The sequence below is a fragment of the Microtus ochrogaster genome, chromosome 5 (genome assembly GCF_000317375.1).
Source record: "Microtus ochrogaster isolate Prairie Vole_2 chromosome 5, MicOch1.0, whole genome shotgun sequence".
Lineage (NCBI taxonomy): Eukaryota > Metazoa > Chordata > Mammalia > Rodentia > Cricetidae > Microtus > Microtus ochrogaster.
Genome location: NC_022012.1, coordinates 31,815,117 through 31,825,485, shown reverse-complemented (window position 1 = coordinate 31,825,485; position 10,369 = coordinate 31,815,117). Strand labels below are relative to the sequence as shown.

At 36.1% G+C, this 10,369-nt stretch overlaps 1 pseudogene; it reads right to left on the bottom strand.

The window, feature by feature from the left end:
- Positions 1–10,020, bottom strand: part of LOC101996475 — a 12,169-nt pseudogene extending 2,149 nt beyond the window's left edge.
- Between the last annotated feature and the right edge of the window lie 349 nt (positions 10,021–10,369).

Here is a 10,369-nt window from a genome sequence, read left to right as displayed (position 1 = left end):
TATATATTTCAAATGACTTACAGACTGCAGTCCAACAATGGATAATTACGAATGGAAGGAAGAAGAATCTAGTAGCTACACAGTCAGATAAACCTGGGTGTCTCAGTTAGTATTCTGGTATCCCGAAGAAGAAACGGATGTGCTGGTGAGGTGAGGATAAGTAGGTGAAGAACAAACCCTATTTTCATTGTCCTTATATAGGCATCCAGAAGAAGGTGTGTCCCAGATTAAAGATATGCCTTCCAAGCTCAAACTCTGAATTAAGAACATATGTCTTACTACCTCAAGATCTGGATAACAATGTGTCCTTCACTTCTGGATTATAGTTCATTCTGGTTATATTCATGTTGGCAGCCAAGAATAGCCACGAGAGAAGCACACAAAATTATTCTCTCCTAGGTGGTACATCCCAGGTTGAGTGAGTCCCTTAAAGGTAATAATAACAGAACCTGTGCTTATATCATGTAGCATAGATATAAACATTGTCTCTTTGAGACTCAAAGTCCTGCTTAGTTTGTAATTTCCCACCAGGAACACCCAGGTCCCTTAGGAGAGTATTCAGTTGTTTTCTTAAAATTCTACTCATTATGCCCTACACAACTCAGCAAGAATAGATTCCATAAACATACTCACTTGCCATTTCTAGGAATTTTCTACAAACCCTGGGAATTGTATTAGTAGTTGTTAGATAAACCCTCTAAAAATTTTGTAACAAAAGGGTTGGAGTAAGAAATGGACATTCAAGAAATTATGTTTCTTAAAAATAAAACTATGTAACAAAGTTGTAATTTTCTGATCTTTCAATTTTTATTTAAGTATCAATACTTGTTATGGGTATCTATAAGATATGGCTCATAAAAAAAGGGCCTGTGATACGGCTCATGGTAGAAACCTTACTTTGCATACATAAGCCTCTAGGTTTAATCTCAGTACTGTAGTAATGATAATAAAAGGAATATGAAATAAGAAAAAAGACTTACTATATCATACTATTGTTTTAATTAAATTCAGTTATCCACATAATATAGCATATAAGACTATTATAGATACAAAACAGTTGTGATCACCCTTCCTTATACCACATTTTTACAATGATAAACCAGGAATTCCGATCTTCAATACAGTGTACACAGAGGAAGTAAATATATACTATGTTGCTCTCCTGGGTAAAAATATGAATTCATTCTTTTTTCCATGCTCATTATTGTATGTATTATAATTCAATCATTGCCACATACACACCTTTTGTTACCAATAAAATTTCTCTAGGCATTTTACTATATTCCATTGGCACCATTAAGACTTAGAAAATGATATGGTGGAAACAAAAGGCCCTCTTGGCTTTGAAGTTTTCTGCCAACTAACCTGGTCTTATTCTAATATAACAAACCTTATAGTTAACTTGACAGTTCTCTAATGCAGCTGTCAATACTCTGCGCCCAGTCATTTCTCTACTAAGATGGACCGTTAAAACAAAGAACTTCCTTAAGGAAAACTGTATAATATAGAATCGCTCCCCATAAAATCAACCATGAAACCAAATTATTCTTTTCCCCAATTCTATGTGTGAGTCAGCTTAGAATTGGGAAAAAGTGAATTAATAGACCTCCATTACAGAAAGGGTCTTGGCGTGTATTCAGGAAGTATTAGTGTGACAAAAAAGGACCAAGAAGAATCAGAATAAACAGCTGAGCTGTATTTCATATTCCAAGTTGGTGATAGTTCCTTCCCTTTTGCCTAAACACATTTATAGATAGCTTTTAAATCTCTCTCCATGCCGGGCGGTGGTGGCTCACAACTTTAATCCAAGCACTCCGGAGGCAGAGGCAGGCGGATCTCTGTGAGTTCGAGACCAGCCTGGTCTACAAGAGCTAGTTCCACGACAGGCTCCAAAACCACAGAGAAACCCTGTCTCGAAAAACCAAAAAAAAAAAAAAAAAAACCCTCTCTCCACCATAGCAATAACATTGGGCTGTTTTCCATGATCTTTATGTTTTCATTGCCAATAGCTTCTATTTCATGCATAACCTTGAACAATTTGATGCATTATATTCTTCCTTTGTTAATATGTTTTTTAAAATGCTAGACTTGGTCCACAGGTATAGTCTCTGCATCATAACATTTAAGAAGCTGAGCTGAGGAAACAAAAATTCAAGGCTATATAGTGAAGCACTTTGTTTTGCTATTGTTATTTCAATAACATAAAGGAAACAATGAAGTGAATTAAGAAAAGAAGAGATCCAAAGTCTTACTAGACCTGGAAGGAGGTGGGAGATCCTTGGACTTCCCACAGGACAGGGAACCCTGACTGCTCTTAGGGCTGATGAGGGAGAGGAAGTTGATTGGGGGAGGGGGAGGGAAGCGGGAGGCAGTGGCAGGGAGGAGGCAGAAATCTTTAATAAATAAATATTAAAAAAAGAAAAGAAGAGAAAAAGACAAAGTGGAAAAGAAAAGAATGGTTCATGACCCTCATAATGGCAGTGGCAGGGGATTAGAAATCACCTCTGTCTATCTTTACCATGGTAAAATTGTCCAAGTGAGTCACTAGTCTAACTATACTGCTGCAGTCCACAGGGTTGTGTTCAGGAAACATGACTGGGGTGGTGAGGTACTAAAGAAAGAAAAGACACACAGACACACATACAGGAAAGCTGATGTTGGGCAGAACCAGTGTCTATGGTGATGCACCAGAAAGAGACTGAAAATCAATGTCCATGATTTTATACATCTGAATCAAGAAGGTCGGTGTCTTAGTTATGCTGTATTGCTGTGAAGAGACGCCATGACCAAGCTAAGTTATAGAAGATATTATTGGATATACAGTTCCAGGGTAATAAAAATGAGTGTAGGATATCCTCAGATGAGATTAGTATTTGGATTATTTCCTTCTATAGGAAGGACCACTCGATTATCCACTTCTAGCAGTCATAGTTCTGGTTTTAAATAGGGGGTTGGGACTATGTATGAGTCAAAGCAAAGGTCTTTGTAGTCTGTATACTCGTAGCTTCAGTATCATTGATGACCCATAGCTTTTATTGTAAGAGCTGGGTTATTAATTTCATCTATTATATAAGAATTCAAAGGGAGGGGAGGGCAATTAAAATAAGGATAACAGCAGATAAAATGGTTCAAATGGTTTCTATTTCTTGGGCATCTATGGTGCTAGTGTGAGTTAATTTGGTTGTTAATATAAGTGTGATAATGTAAAGTACTAAAGAGCTAATTAGGAATATGATTATGAGTGTATGGTCATGGGAACTTATTAGTTCTTCTATAATAGGTGATGAAGCATCTTGTAAGCCTAGTTGGAATGGATAAACCATATAAGATAATTAGAAGTAAGTCTATAATTTAACATTGACAAGTTATGTAATTTATTTATTAATATCTCATTGAGAAAGGCATAAAGGTTGTTGTGCTGGCTTGAAACCAGTTTTAGGGGGTTCGAATCCTTCCTTTCTTATTTCACTTTAATGAAAGTGGGTTCTTCAAATGTATGATATGGTGGTGGGTAGCGGTGAAGTAACTCTAGATAACACTATTGTTAGAGATAAGGGGGTGGAATCAGATTAGTAGGAACCCCTGCTACAACTGTAGTTTTTGAGTGAAGGGGTGCAGATACAGGGGTTGGTCCTTCTACGGCCATTGGGAGTCATGGATGTAAGCCGAATTGTGCTGATTTACCTGTAGCTGTGATGAGGAGGCCCATTAAGGGGATGATATTTGGGCTGTCTATCATGAAGATTTGTTGGAGTTCTCATGAGTTGGTCTTTGTACAGAACCAAGCTATTGCTAGGATCAACCCAATATCACTGATACAGTTGTAGAGGATGCCTTGTAGGGCTGCTGTGTTTGCATCAGCTCGGCCTTATCATCAGCCAATTAGCAGGAAGGATATAATTCCTATGCCTTCTCAACCAATAAAAAGTTGAAATAGAATATTATCGGAGATTAGGATAACTATAGTAATCAGGAATAGTAGTAAGTATTTAATGAATTTATCAAGGTAGGGGTCTGAGTGCATATATCATATGGAGAATTCTATGATTATCATGTGACAAATAGGGCTACTGGCAAGAAGATGATTGAGAAAAAGTCAAAGTTTAGGCTTAAAGATAATTTTATAGACCTGATGGTAATTCAGTGTCAGTCGGTAATTGTTAGTTCTGTGTCAGAACTGAAAAAGGAGGACAAGGGAATAAGGCTAATAAAGAATGCATATTTAATACATAAGGTTAACATAGTTGGGAAAATTAATGTGTTTTGTTATATTAGCAAATGAGATGATCATTGGGAAGAAAAAAGCATGAGAATAACGAAAATAGAGGATGTGGTCATGTTTATTACTTTAAATTGAAATTGCACCGAGTTTATGTTCCTAAGATCAATGGATGACTTCTATCCTATAAAAGTAAGAAAGCTGTATGTTTAAATGCGGGGGCATGAGTAAGCAGCTCTTGCATGCTTTCTTGGTAAATAAGGAGTTTTATATCCTATCTTCAGGTTCACAGTCTGGTATTTTTTAAACTATATTAACATAATGTAAGTCCTATAATTAGCTTAGGGTTGATTGTGAGAAGAATAAGGTGTAGGATGTGAAGGGCTATTAGTGTGAGTTCTCGTGTATATGAGCGTTGGAGGTTATTTATATGGCTTGTTAATTTACCTCGTTGTGTAGTAACATTTATGTAGATAGAGTATAAGGAAGTGATTAAGATATTAGTTCCTAGGAGAACAATTGAATGGTTTGATCAATAGAATAGTGAGACTGTAATTATTAATTCTCCAATTATATTAATTGTTGGCATGAGGGCAAGGTTGGCTAGGCTTGCTATAATCCATCAGGCAGCTATTAGTGGAAACACTATTTGTAATCCTCGAGCTATAATTATTGTTTGGCTGTGAATTCATTTGTAATTTGTGTTTGCTAAGTAGAATAGTAGGGAGGACGTAAATCCATGGGCAATTATTAGTGCTAATGCTCCTATGAAGCTTCATGGTGTCTAGATTATAATGGCCGCAATAACTAAGGCTATATGACTTACTGAGGAGTAAGCAATAAGTGATTTTATGTCTGTCTGTCGAAGACAGATGGAGCTAGTTATAATTACCCCTCATAGTGATAAGAAGATAAATGGGTAGGCTATGGATTTGGTTACTGGGTCTAAGATTATGGAAATTCTTATTATACCATATCCTACTAGTTTTAGTAGAATCGCTGCTAAAATTATGTGTTTTTATTTAATTAACCAATGACCTTCCTCCATCAATTATGGACCCTGCGATGGTGGCTTCTACATGGGCTTTTGGAAGTCATAGGTGAACCCCATATAGAGGTATTTTAATTATAAATGCTATTATGCACACTAACCATAGGATATTGTTAGATCATGTTTGGTTGATAGGTGAAGAATTTAGTGAAATTAGAATGACCATAATGATGAGGAATATGGCAGCGGTTGGGCAGGTATGGTGCTGGAGCAGTAGCTGAGAACTTGTGTCTTTAGTCTCAAGTAGAAGGCAGAGAGAGACTGGACCTGGGATGGGCTTTTAAAACCTCAAAGACAAGACCACCTCCAGTGACACACCTTGTCCTACAAAACCACATATCCTAATCCTTCCCAAATGCTTTCACAAATTGAGGACCATGCGCTCAAATAATTGAGTCAAAGAGGGTCATTCTTTTTCAAATTACCACAGTGAGTTTATTGCATATTGATAAAGGAGGAAGCAGTTTTATTCCATACAGCTGAAGAAAGAAACAGGTTTAGTTCATCTCAGTAGGAGGTTTCTATAGAGGAATACTCCCAGACTGCACACATCTAAAAGAAGGAAACTATAAGTGATATCTTCTGTCCTTATCCACACAGAACAGGGGAGTATTTGCCATTCCTCTGAAACTGACTCAGTTAAGCCTTTGCCATTCCCCTGGAGTCTAAAGCATTTTGGTACTTGATAGGCTGTGTGCCTGTCAACACCAGACATTCACTCAGGAATCTATCAGCTTCCCACACTCAAAAGCCTGGACTTCTACTAAATCTACCTCAAAGTTCATTCTAGTTTGTACCTATTGAAAAGCTCAATAAAGGTTCAATTTTTCTTATGATAGCCAGTTATTCTCTTCCACAATTCTTCATTTTTTTTCTGTTATTTTCACCACCTTCCAGATAGCTGATGAACAATCTAACATTGATACTTTTGCATCTCACTATATTCATCTTACCTCCAAATCCAAGAGCAACTACTTCCTTGAAAGGTATGGACTTTCTTCATTTGGACATACTGTGGTCTCTCTCTCTCTCTCTCTCTCTCTCTCTCTCTCTCTCTCTCTCTCTCCCTCTCTTTCTCTAGTGAGATTAGCTTTCATGCAAAAGTACATGAATCCAGGAATCACTATGCAGTAGACATCATACTACTAGTTAGTCGTTTACCAAGAGGATATGAGCAAAGGTACAGGGTAAGAGCAGAGCAACCATGCTATAAGGCACATGCCAATTTCATGAGACTTATAAGGTTCATTTGGACTTTCTTTGACTTGCAGAGTGGGACACCCTTAGAATTTTCCTTGGTGACCAAATAGGAAGGGGAGAAGTTAAAGTGTCTATGTTTACATCCTAATTTGTGATAGTAGATATGAAGTTCCCATTTGGAATTAGATAGTCCCTTGATTATAACAGCTTAGACCTTCTGCAGTCATTTACAGGGAATTAAACATAGTTAATATTGTTAATGTTGCCTAATTGAAACTCTAGATACTTGTTGCCAGGAGAGTCACTTGTTCTTCCCGGCCGCCAACTAACTTACACCCTGAAAAATCACACGGAAACTGCATTAATTAAATCACTTGGCCCATTAGCTCTAGCATTTTTGGCTAACTCTTACATCTTAATTTAACCCATTTCTATTAATGTGTATATTGCCATTATACATGGCAGTGGCTTACTGGCAAAGTCTCAGTATGTCTGACTCTGGTGGTTCCATGGTGTCCCTCTCTCCACCTTCCTTCTCTCAGCATTCAGTCCAGTCCCCCCTCCCCCCACCCCGCTTAACTCAGTTCTGCCCTATTAACAGGCCAAGGCAGTTTTTTTATTCATTAGCCAATAAAAGCAACACATAAACAGAAAGACCTCCCACACCAGATACTGTTTAATTTTTATAGAAATATATATACTATTTATTAAGCTGTTTCACATTTTGATTCTCTATTTAAATACTCAGCAGTGAATATTAAGAAGTATGAAAAGCTATAGTGTGGGATTTAAAGAAGAGCATTGCATTATAAAAAAGAAATGACTACTTAATTAAAATATATTTTGATTATGTTATTCTGACTAATAAAAATTTCTTTGCATTTAACAGAATAAAATCAAATCTCTGCACTGGATGCAGGCCATTAGTAGAACACCTTGCTGAATTTCATTGTCGTAATCCAAAGGATACTGTTTCCCTGGCAATGTCTACTCACTCTGGCTTTTATAATTCTGCTGTACCATCTTAGAGATGCACTAGTCTCTCTGCCTCCCGAGTGCTGGAATTAAAGATGTATTAGTATGCCACCACCACCCAGCCTCTAGACTAAATTAAAAAAAAAAAAGCTCAGAATGCCCCCTGGGGACAGATGCGAACATTTTTAAAACACCCTGAAGATTTAATGAATCTAATTTTTACAGGCTACTGAAATTTAAATGAACCTATAGCTTCTCTTGTTTTTAGCTAAGTTGAAAGTCATTTATTTGGACCATGCAGATGAACCATGTAAGATTTATTCCCTCATTTTTTATTTGCTATAAATATCACGGTGATTTGTGGGTTATGATGATGGTTGCTTCCTGAATAACTTTCCATAGCCTTTTCCCAAAAGCATGCACTCTTCAATTATATCTTCAGATTTTCCTGGGGTGGCAAAACAGGATAAGATTGACATCTCTACCCTCACACTGTATCAGTAGCCTCTGCTTGCTTACCTTTGGGTCCAATTGTTCTTTTTTTAATTTATTTATTTATTAAAGATTTCTGCCTACTCCCCTCCACTGCCTCCCATTTCCCTCCCCCTCCTCCTATCAAGTCCCCCTCCCCCGATCAAGTCCCCTGTTAAACTTTGCATACATACAGGTTAAACATTCAGAGAAAATCAATAAGAGATTGAAATATGCCAAAATTTCCTCATCTCTCTTCTTCCTCAAGGCTAAATGTGTGACTAACAAAGCTTCAAGATTTATGGAGACATCAGGACCTACAGAATGACAACCACCAGGTTTTATAACTAAACAGCACAGCATACAAGGTTCTAGTCACCATCACTTTCCTAACAGAAACCTTTGTTTAACCCTTTAAATTAGTGCTGAGTTAAGACCATATTTTCAGAACCCTAGTCACCATTCAGTATGTATTTTTTTTTATCTCAATAACCCCTTCTTGATTCACTGGGCTCCTATATCAATAGCCACTTTAGATGGAGTTTGATCCAGTAAAGAATAATGAATTACCAGAAAAGATGAGCCATCAGTATTTTGCCAAAATACTCATTTTATGGTTTCTTTTGAATGTTTATACCCTCTTCTATAGCTGTTCTATTATCAGAGTAGTATGGTTTCTTACCATAGATATTAAGTTGTTTAATTGCTCTGGGAAGGAGTTTCCTCTATAATGGCAGGAAGCAACTAAACTGGATATGGCATAGGGACCTGATAGAGGTGTTTCACAGAATTTCTTCACAGTAAAGGATTGCCTTGAATATTTCTCATTGACCTACATTCATTAGTCCAATGCTTGCCTTTGCCATATCTTCTACATAATCCAGAATGGAGGAGCAGTCCACATGGATTATTTTTAGTAAAAACATTGTGTCAGGAACACCCTGTCTACAATCCCTTTTAAGGTTACCTAGTTTGGCACAATTATAACATTTGGTATTTTGTTTTTTTCTCAAATCTCTGGAAATCACCTCTACATTCATGAATTATCATGGTCATGAGATTCAATATTTATTGCATTCTAATCATGTTACTATCCAAATATTCCCCTACAGAAATTTTAATACAGAAGGAAGATAATCTGTTTACTATGTAAACTGAGTAAAGAATTAAAAACTTATATGGAAAATTCCCAAAGGAAAATTGAGACTTTGTCAATTAGCAAGAATAAACATAGCAAAAGTTATAGTATATTTTAATAATGATGAAATTGCCAAATTATGGGGAAAAGTGAACCCTGGCAAAGAGTTTGTAGTAATTTTGGGAAGAGATTAACAACTATCACAAAAATAAAAGAATTCAATTTACAAAGAGTACTAACTAGATTCTTTCTCACATTGTATAACTAGGTAACTAGAGGCCCTACATTTATGCTGATGCAAATAAATCAGAAAAGGCAGGTTACAAATCATAAAATTTAAGTAAAGTTGATTAAAGCTCTCATGATTCTGTTCAAAAAATTAGAATTATATGCTATTCTTATGATATTAAGGAATTTTAAAAACCTCTCAACATTTTACCAGTTCATAATATGCAGAATGAGTTGTTTTGCATATTGCAACAACTGAATTTATACCAGATGATAGAGAGTTTACTTCATTATTTGTTAAGTTACAAGATAAAATCAGGAATAGGAATCATTCTATTCCACACAAGTCTTCCAGGTTTTCTAGCATAAGGTTATACAGAAATCGATCAATTATTTATTGGAAATGTGCCTCAGAATTTCACAAAAAAATCATGTCAATAGCAAAAGTTTTAAAAAAAGAAAAGGCTTTTCTATCACATGTCAATAAGCCATAGAAATTATAAGGAAATGTACTACTTGTTATTTATACAACCAAAGACCACCACCTGTAGGAAGTAACCCATTGGGTTTTCAAAGGAGTGAAATCTTGTAGAAGGTTTCGCTCCATTTTGTAGAATTTGGAAAACTAAAATATGTACACCACACCATTGATGTCTATTCAGGTATTCAGTGGGCAGCTTCTTTGAGTTTGGACAAGTCTGATTTGATAACCACATACTTGCTAGAAGTTATGGCCATCATGGGTATACCTGCACAAATAAAGACAGATAATACTCCCACATATATCTCTAAGAAAATGAAACCATTTTTTTGCTTGTTATGATAAAAAACTCATAGTTATACTACATAATGCTACAGGTCAGGCAGTTATAGAAAGATCAAATTAAACTCTTAAGGATAAGTTAAATAAACAGAAAGGAATGATAAGTATTCTAATTAACAGATGACATAATGCATAATTCTAAGTGCTAATGAGAAAAAAAAAACAACAGCTGAAGAGAGACATTGGGTAGTAGGAAAAAAAACCCTATAGTATTAAAATTGTTAATATCCTTTAAAGATGTACTGACCTCTGAATGGAAACCAG